We start from the raw sequence: 10,348 nt of genomic DNA on the forward strand, positions 1-10,348 counted from the left end.
CATCTGTACTATTAAGGTTTTTGTGGCCCATGTACCTTTATATGTAGAAAGATACGTAGCTATAGGGGGGATTGGGCACTCATTGTAAAAAAATAACATGTTAACATTCTCTGAAGATTCTTGCTTTATTATATACATACAAGATACACCTTTTCTTCAGATCTGTATCTAGCTTTTCTTCCACGATCCAAGGAGAATCCGAATATTCAAAGACTCATCAATCAGTTTTCATTGTCAAGAGGAATATCAAAGAATCTCATTCATTTTCGGTTACCTCACTTGCATTTATTTACATAAATGCTATTATATATTATTTATTACTATTTAATGTTATTCCCTTTGTTCTTGGGTCATTGAATATTGTTTATTGCTGCACATTTTTTGTTATTTGAATGGTACACGTGATATTTTGCTACGAAATCAGTTAGATAATCGTTTGGATCTTAATATTGGCTAAGATTAACTATATTCTAATAGAAAATCTAATTGTTTAAACCTATATCTAAATTTTGGGTAAAATAGTTTGGCGCCATCTGTGGCGATTTTCTCAGCCAATTTTTAGTTTCATTAGATCTACAACTCACGTGGTTTGTTAATCTAACAAACCACAAGGTTTATCTATCCTCTATGTGGGTACAAAAATCTATGGCAGGTAACCAAGGAAACGAGACGAGGGTAATAGATAATGTTTCCCTTAACCTCATGAACACCATCAACGAAGGATATGACACACAGGGCGAAGAAGGGATGCCCACTGCCTCCCCTAGGCGAGAAAGTTCGCCTGCCCCTTTCTGCAACACAACAAAACCAAATGGGAAAGGAGCCTCCATATCCACGGGAGAAGGGACGCCACCTGCTATGAAAAAGCTCTTCGAAGCATGGCTAACTGATACTCTAGTCGGCGTACTCAGTAAACAAGCTCCATGCACAATCATAGAAACACACGAGAGTCCTGGCAGCACAATAAGGGGACGAACAAGGCGACCAACCAGACCCTCCGACTTCAGGTAAAACTCATAATGTTACTGACAATGCAGGTGATAGCATCCTCGCCACCGTACTTAAAATAATGGAAGAAATGGAAAACGAAAATAAGGCGCTCAGAGATCAAATGAAAGAGCATCATGAATGAGTAGACAAAATACTTGGCACCCCTAAATGGCTGCCAAAAAGGGACGCCGATAGGTTTATAGAATAGCCATACAGCGAGGAAGCGACTCCCACGCCAAACCAAAGACCTTCAAAATGCCCCCATATCTCAAAATTTGGAAGTTATTAATTGTGCTTGAAATTGAAATTTATTTTAAAATAAAATAAAATTGTGAAGGTTGAATTTTTATGAGTAAAAATTAATACTTATTTAACTTGAAATACTACTCAAACTAAAATGTAGTATTTCCCTTATATTTGTAAGTACTGCTGAAACATATTTAATGTACAAATGATCCTAATCTTTAAAGTCATGAATCTTTTTAACAAAACATTAACAACGTATTTTATAGATAATATTTTCTCAATATTTTTGGAAGAACTTTCTCCAAAAGGTTGTCCAAACATCTTTTATTTTTCCATGCTTTGTGGGTGTTGGATTGGCTTAAAAGCTAATCAAACCAGCTTAAAAATACTTTTTAGCTTATTTGAGTGTTTAGTAAACACAAAAAGTGTGACGATCCAAAGGGTCATCACCTGTTTTCTTACCCATTATGTGCTTCCGAGACCTTAAAAACCTCATTTAAAATCGCTTCGATTTGCGTGCACAGTCCGGGTGCGTAGCCGGAAAGCTTAAATATGAAAATTTGTGAAAAATGTTAAGTTTTGATGTTAAAATGAATAAATTTGACTTTGGTCAATATTTTGGGTAAACGGATCCAAACCCGTGATTTGATGGACCCGGAGGGTCCGTAGGAAAATATGGGACTCTGGCGTATGCCCGGAATCGGAATCCAAGGTCCCTAGCCCGAGAAGTGAATTTTTTAAGGAAATTGTTTTTCTGAAAATGTCTTAAGGAAATTGAAATGAAATTTGATTAGAACGAGTTGGTATCGGGCCCGTATTTTGGTTCCGGAGCACGGTACAGGTCTTATATATGACTTGAGTCATTCCTGTGAAATTTGGTTAAAAACGGACATCGTTTGACGCGATCCGGACCTTAATTGAGAAATGTAATGTTTAAAAGAGTTTTGAGAAATTTCATTGATCTCGAGGTTTAATTCGATGCACGTGATGTTATTTTGGTAATTTGATGACACAAATATGTCCGTAGGATGTTTTTGAGGTTGTGTGTATATTTGGGTTGGAGTTTCGAGGGCTCGGGTGAGTTCGAGTAGGTTCTGGGATGCCTTAGGCTTAGAAAGTCAGATGTTGCAGGTTCAGGAAGTTGCAGGCCTCTGAACCCTTTAGTGCGGTCTGCGAGAAGTCGCGTGCGACCGTGGAGGGGCCAACGCAGCCGCGTCGCCTTTGTGCGGGGAGCGGTGGAGGCCGTGCTTCCGCAGTCACCTTTGTGCGGTCCGCACATGTTGCTGAATTGCAGGTCTTCAGGGAGGCCTTTGCGGCCGCAGTCCATTTAATGCGGTCCGTGGTGGAGCTCCACGGCCGCAGTCCTTTTTATGCGGTCCGCGGTGAGGGTCTGAGAGGGGTAAAAATAGACGGGATATTCAGTTATTTTTCACTTTTCAAAACCCCAAAAAAACATAAGAGGCGATTTTTCAAACAACCTTTCTTCTCCAAATCAATTGTAAGTCATTTTTAACTAGTTTTCTTCAATCATTAACATCTTTTAACATGGTTTTAACTTAAAATCAAAGATTTTCATGGGGAAAATTGGGTGTTTTGGGTAGAACCTAGGTTTTCCAAAAATTTGGGGATTTGGACCTCAATTTGTGGTCTGATTTCAAAACAAATTATACATTTGGATTTGTGGGGGAATGAGTAATCGGGTTTTGGTCCGAACCTCGAGTTTCGACCACGTGGGCCCGTGGGTGATTTTGACTTTTTGGGTAAAACTTTGGAAAAACTCATTTTCATGCATTGGGGTTGATTCATTTAGCACTTATTGATGTAATTAAGTAACTTGTGACTAGACTCGAGCGGATTGGTATTGGAATCAAGGGGGTAAAGCTATAATTGAGGCTTGAGTGGTGTTCAAAGTTTCGAGGTAAGTGTTTGGTCTAACCTTAGCTTGAGAGATTATGAGTTGAGTCTTATTTGCTACGTGCTAATTGTCGAGTACGACGTACATGCATGGTGATGATTATCTATACGTTGGTGTCTAGCATGACCGTGAGTCTTTATACTGCGGATATTTTGATCTTGTTGTATCTTTCATGCCTTAATGATGATTTCTATATGTTGTAAAAAGCATGTGAAAGAAATGGTGATCTTTGAACTTCGAGGAGCATTGGCTCAAGTTATAATACGAATTGTGAAAGTATATGAGATAATTGAACCCCTTTGGAGCATTGACTCAAGTGGTAAAGTAAGTTATAAAGTAAGTAGTGAAAGAAAGAGAAAGAGTTATTGAATTGTCCCCTTGCCGTGATGTTTGTTGCTTTGTTGATTATCTCTCTTGCCAAATGTCACACCTCCTTTTGCGCGCCTACCCCGAAAGATAAAAATGCGTGAGGGAGTTTTTCCAATTTAAGTGACAATATTCGAAATGGGATTATTTATTTAATTCAGAGTCGCCACTTGGGAAAGGTTTGGCTTTTGGTGTCCCAAGTCACCGGTTTATCTTGAATCCCAAATCAAGGAAAATATTCGACTTTCCAAATGAAGTCTACGAACCAGAAATTCTAACTAAGGAATTCTGTTGACCCGAGGAAAGGTGTTAGGCACCCTCGAATCCCGTGGTTCTAGCACGGTCGCTTAAATTGTTATAATGGCTAAAATCTGATTTAAATACATGTTATGACTTATGTGCTTTTATTAAGTTTAAACCGCTTTTATTATTATCATTTTTTTATAGAATTGCAACGTCGTGAAAATACATCTCGAACCACGTCACAATCAATGCACCCGTAGTTGTTAACACATTTCGACTCCGTTGAGATTTGAATTTGGGTCACATAAATGCGCACCCGAATTTAAGGATGTAATTTAATTAAGTCGCGCCTAAAGAGTCTAATGCGTTATTATCTTTGGGGAAGGTAGTGAAATTCACTAAACAGTCCTTCCCAAATTCTAAGTATTTATTATGATCAATTATTGAGGGCCCCGCGATTTGCATTTTATTTGGAGAGGCTCGCCTCATTATTTGAAAGGATAAACCTACAGCGACTACATTTCTATTATGTTTGTCTCTAAAAAATAGAAGAAAGAAAATACATGCTAATTAAATTACATGCTTGGCCAATTCTGGCCTCTCATTAGTTATTGGATTAATTATTTACGAGGCGGGGAATCGTTTCGAGCCTTATTCCATGAGCGAGCATGCTTTTAATTCGCTAAAGGAGATTAACGTACAAGATTAATGAAAGTGCTAAACTTATTCAAGTTCGAATTTAAACTAACTTATTTAAACTAGATTAATGGAGTTAACTACTAGAAACTGCTACTAATGGGATTTGAGCATGGTTCTATAGACTGCCTAACGGAATCAGATTTAATAACGTTAGCTTAAGTGATGAAAAAGAAACTATATTACATTTGACAAGATTAGAAACAGTACCTTATGTACAAAAATATAACTAAAGATGAAGTCTAGTTATTGCTATACCAACTACTCGTGTAATTTACAAATTGCGTAATTATCATACATACAACTGAACCGCTATAAATCACAGTACCTAAACAAACTAAGTTTCAATTTAAGCACAAGCTAACTAAATGTATTTTTCTATCGAGCTACAAACTAAGAATTACACAAATCTAACAACATTTATAAAGCTGTAAGTGCAGCAGCCAATGATTAAAACTCCTTCGCATCTTTCATTTCATTCTTTTACTGTAACATCAGTGTGAAATTCAAAATGTGTACCTGGAAATTGGACAACAAGAAGGAAAGGAGGAGTGATCAGTGCAGCAGCAGTGATAAATAACAAACAACACCAGCAACACAGCAGTTTCAGCAACCAGATGCACCAGGAACACACTCAAACGAAGCCCGAAATGATTTGTGAAACCCAAACAGCAACAAACAGCATGCAAAAGACTCATAATGGACTTGAACTCATACCAAGGTTGGACCAGTAGATTGCATAGGAAGTTCCAACAAATTGGAGTCAGACCAGAAGATCAATATCAGCTACTGGGGCTTTGAACTGAACCAAAGCTCAATGGAATGATGTTTTATCTGCCCCCTTTTTTGTCAGCTATTTTCAGAACCTCTTTTAATTCTCAAAATTCCCCCTCCCCTCTGTTCTCTCTGTGATTTTATATTGCTCAGCAATTCCCCAAAAGATGGTTTTTTAGGGGGTGTTTTTGATGGCTGAAAAAACTCTCCTCCTCAGGGGTGTCCCCCTCTCTTTTATATATCCCCACGGCCCCCCTCTCAGCCCTTAGGGCACTTAGTCAATTGAAAACTAATTCTCCCATGTTATTCCCTCTGCTTTTCCCACTCAAAACGCAAAAGAAAAGTATCCCCCATAAGATTCCCCTGACAGACCCTTTCTTTACTGCTAAAGTGACCTGTCCCTTATTTTAATTAGCAAATATGGGCAGCCTGAATATGCCCTGACAGCACATGCTGTCAAATTTGCTCTAATTCAATAAAGAAACTATAATGCACATGCTGCCCAAGAGTGCACATGCCATCAATTCAGACTCAACCCTGAACTGCAGCTATAACCCAATCCTTAAATGACTCTTGGTTCAACTAATCAGACCATGAGTAGTTAAAATCAATTCTTAGCTAACTCAAACAATGGCTTAGTAAAATTAAAAAGCATGAGTCGGATTACTGTCATCCCAAGCTGAAACTAATTGATGACATACGTCGAATCGACTACGCGAATTACAACACATACAATCAATAGCTAATGATCAGAATCGAACAGTATTGAACAGGGAGTTTAGATTGCACTGTCAAAACAAGAAATGACCCTGGGAACTAATTAATTGATCGAAATTCATTTCAATCGATTACACTGTCAAACACATACACTCATCAATGAATAGCAAAAGAGATTCGACCAAACAAAAGGTCCGGGCAAGATGGATAGAACAGTCGACACAAAAATTCAAAATAAATCAACTAAACATTTGGACATATGAACAGACATTTAACTATAACAAAACAACAAAATGAACTGACAAGGAAAAGAAAAGCAAAAATACCTTAAAGTTTGGAAAAAAAAATCAGAAGACCCTGTCTCGGATTTCGAATCAAAACTTCTTTTGGGGTTGAACAGACTTTAATCGAAGTGTTCTCAACTGAGAACACTTCGATTAAGGTCCATTAGACCCTAATCTTCTCGTTCAAACGGATAAAAACTCGGACTCAGGACTTCTAGGGTTCCTAGGGCGGATTTGGGATTCAGGCTTTCCTGCTTGGATTCGGACCAAACCAAGCCTGGTTTGGTCACGAGGGAGGTTAGGGGAGTACCTGGCATGGATTTTGGGGGGTTTGGTGTAGGTCGAGGTTTGGTTCGAATCTTCAAATGAAGATTCGAGAATCTAGGGATTGATTCAAACTAAACGGTTGGTGGATTTGGATTCAGGGTGGTTGAGTGGTCTTAGGGTGTTAAAATGGTGGTCGGCGGCGTTGATGCCGCCGGGTTTCAAACGGGAGGGGACTAAGGCGGCTAGGGTTTCGTGGGGTTTGGGTCTGGTGAGGGAGACGACTCAAGGGAGGGGGGGTTTGGCTTAGGAGGCGTGGGGGTAATGGATAAGGGATTATATACGGGGTGGATGGTTTGATCTTGGCCGTTAGATCAGTCGAGATCAACGACCTGGATCTCTTACTTAAAGAAAACGACATAGTTTTGGTTAAGTAAGACCGGGTTGGCCTTTGGGTGGAATGGGTCGGGTCAGGTAATGGGTAAGGGAGATGGGACGAGGGCCATCAGATCAACTTGGTTTGAACGGCTGAGATGGGTTGTTCTTGAAACGACGTAGTTTTGGTATCAAACTACGTCGTTTGGTGGCCTGGGAGATGGGTCTCTTGGACCGGCTGCCTTGGGCTGCTTTTGGGCCTCGAATTTTCCTAAAGAAGACTGGCCCAATCCGGTTTTTAGACCAATTTGCACTCTTTTTCTTTTATTTTCTAATTTAAAACACCATACCTAATTAAAGTAAAACTAAACACATATTAATTAACACTTAACACAATTATCACACACATATTAAAATATTTAAATAGGTAAAATCACACCATGGCAACAAATAGAATAAAAGATGCATATTTTGTGGTTTTCCTTTTAATATTCGAATTATGGTTTAATTACACACGACATATGTTTTTTTTTATTTTTGTTTGATAAGCCTAAATAAAAATGGACAAGACCACAAATAACTACCAACAATGCCACGTAAATTCCAAAAATTGTACAGCAAGACCATTTATTATTATTTTTGATTTCTTTTGGAGTAATTGTCGTGTAAACAAAAATCACGTGCTCACAGCTGCCCCTCTTTGTCCGAAAACACAAAGAGTTTTCGTGCAAAGATAAAGTGAGCGGATATGAGCGATTTTGCCCATTGGACTACTCCGTTTGAAGCACATTTTGGAAGATTTGACGAATCTTTGCTTCAAAGATTTCCTACATATCCTGGGCTAAACAGGAATCAGGTCAATGTAGTTCGGGAAACTTTGGTAGCTGGGACTACCCTGGGATTGCGATGCTTGCTGTTACTGTAAGCACATGATTTTTGCCCTATATGAGAATTACTCCCAAAAAAATCAAAATAAAATAATTTTCCTTGGTGTGCAATTTTGAGTATTTTTGTGACATTTTTGGATGATTATTTGTATTTTTCCTTGCATGTTTATTTGTTAAATTAATAAAAATACAAAAATATGTCACATTTTGCAGGTAGGATTTAATTCTACAATTGTTAGTAATTATGTTTGTTTTACAAAAATTAAAAATTACAAAAATAGGCATCTTTTGCATTTTTAGCATTTAATGTCCAAATATACAATTTTATGCTTAATTATTACTTAATTGTTCGTTAATTGTTATTGGGAGTTAATTTGCTCTTTTATAACTTAATTTAGTTCTTAATAATAATTTAAGTATTTTTATAATTTAGTTTTAGAAAAATAAAAGAAGAAAAGAGAACAAAAATACAAAGAAAAATCGGATTGGGCCACTTCTTCAATTTTCAAACCACAGGCCCAAATAATTGCCCAACCTTCCCCATGACCCGGTCCACTTCAAACCGGGTCAACCCGGTCCACCCCATTAACCCAAATACCCAACACCCTTCTTCATTTTTTTTCAAAAACACAAAACAAAACAAAAAGAAAAAGGAACAAAAACCCTAAAAAAACACAAAATGATCCGCCCCCCAACCTTTGCTTCTTCTTCTCCATCTCCATTTACACAGCCATGGCTACCCCCACTAGCTTCGTCACCCTCCACCTCCAAGCTCCTCATCAACGCACACGCACACAGCTGCGTCAACACACTCACACAAGCACATCTTCCCCCGTCATCTACTTCATCGTCCCCATTCGAGCTTCTGCCATGTCCAACCATGGCTGAGCTTTGATGCTCTCACATGGCAGCTACCACTGTTTTGTCATCTCCAACCAGCCACAACTGCCTTCTCATCGTCAACCTTCTCCAAACAGACCCAACAAGCTTCACGCAGACCCAAACAAACCCAAACAGACCTCGTCGCCATCGCTGCCTCGTCGCTGCTGCCTTCCTCCTCGCGTCCAGCCGTTGCTGCTACTGTTCACGCAGCTGTGCCTGCATCGTCACTTCATCTTCTTCGCGAAAACTCTCCCAAACGCACCCCAGCTGTTCTGTCTCATCGTTCAGCTGCGTCAACTGCGTCGTTTGCTTCACTTCTGCCTCGCGTACATGGATGAGTTTTGGTCGATGTCGTCGATCACTGTTCGAGTTCGTCGTTGGTTGGTCGTTGTTCGTCGTTTCAATCTGGTTGGTAGATTTTGAATTTTATTTTTGTCCGTATCTTGTTTTGATATTCTCGAATCTAAAAACGGCAAATGTTTGTTTTGTTCATGTCTATGGTTAGATATTTGATTTTTTGTTTTGTTCATATTTATATGTTTTGTTAAATTAATTTTCAGATTTCAAAATGGAAGTTTAATTAGTTGTTTTTCATGTTTATTTCATGTTTGTATTATTGTTTAGGTAAAAATTTGTTAGTTTGATGTTTATCAGATTCAAATTGAAATTTAATTGATTATTCCTTCAATTTGTTTCATGTTGTTATGTATTTTCCAGAAATTATTAATGTTGTTTGAATCGTTTGAATCCGTCATGTTTGTTGTTTAAAATAGATTTTAATGCATGTTTATTCATTGTTTGAAGTTCGTCCAGTAATTTAATTTGAGTTTGTTTTGGTTTTTGATTTGTTGATTTAATTTGAATCATGCATATTGTTGTTTGTATTGTTGTCTCTTTGTTCATTCATTTTTGGTCTAAGTTAACCAGGATTAATTTGGAGTTGTGTTGTTCATCGTGTTCGTATAATTTGTTGTTGAAGATTGTTGAGAAATTGGTCATCTTGGCTATATTTTGGTTAAGTTATGATTAATTGAGTGTTTAGAGCTGATGGGGGTAGTTTGGTAAATTGCATTGCATTCAGGGGTAGAATGGTAATTGCAATAAGGTCGGAGGGGTAGTTTGGTAATTGAACATTATTAATTGTTTATGTAGGTATGGGGGACAAAATATAATGGAGTGGTGTTTGATATAATTGTTTAACATAATGGGGGACAAGACAAAAATATAATGGGGAGGAATATTGTATTTGTTTATGTTAAGCATGGGGGACAAATTATAATGGGTTGAGGATGATGTATTTATTTAATATAGGCATGGGGGACAAGGTTTAAAATAAAGAAAAATAATAAAAAACAAATCTGAAAATTTCGAAAATTTTGCTATAAATAGAAGAGAAAATTTAGGAAGAAGGGTGGAAAAAAAGAGAGGAAAAACTAGATAGAGAGAAGAAAAAAAGAGGGGGCGGAGTGAGAAGTATACACCCGATATACATTCTGGATACACTGAATATACAGGGGCAGAATTCATTTTGGAGAGTTTTGAAGTTGAAAAAGAATAGTTACTGCTTCATTGCCTCGCTTAAGATCTGAAATAGTCAGAACCTTCCTGCCTTTTACTTCTTCTCTATACTTGGAGTCGTTTATAGTCTCCTGGGTTTTCTGCTATTCCTACTGTACTGGTTTGCGGTGTTGCTGAATCTGCTGTTGCTG

Source organism: Nicotiana sylvestris, chromosome 4 (assembly GCF_000393655.2).
Source record: "Nicotiana sylvestris chromosome 4, ASM39365v2, whole genome shotgun sequence".
NCBI lineage: Eukaryota > Viridiplantae > Streptophyta > Magnoliopsida > Solanales > Solanaceae > Nicotiana > Nicotiana sylvestris.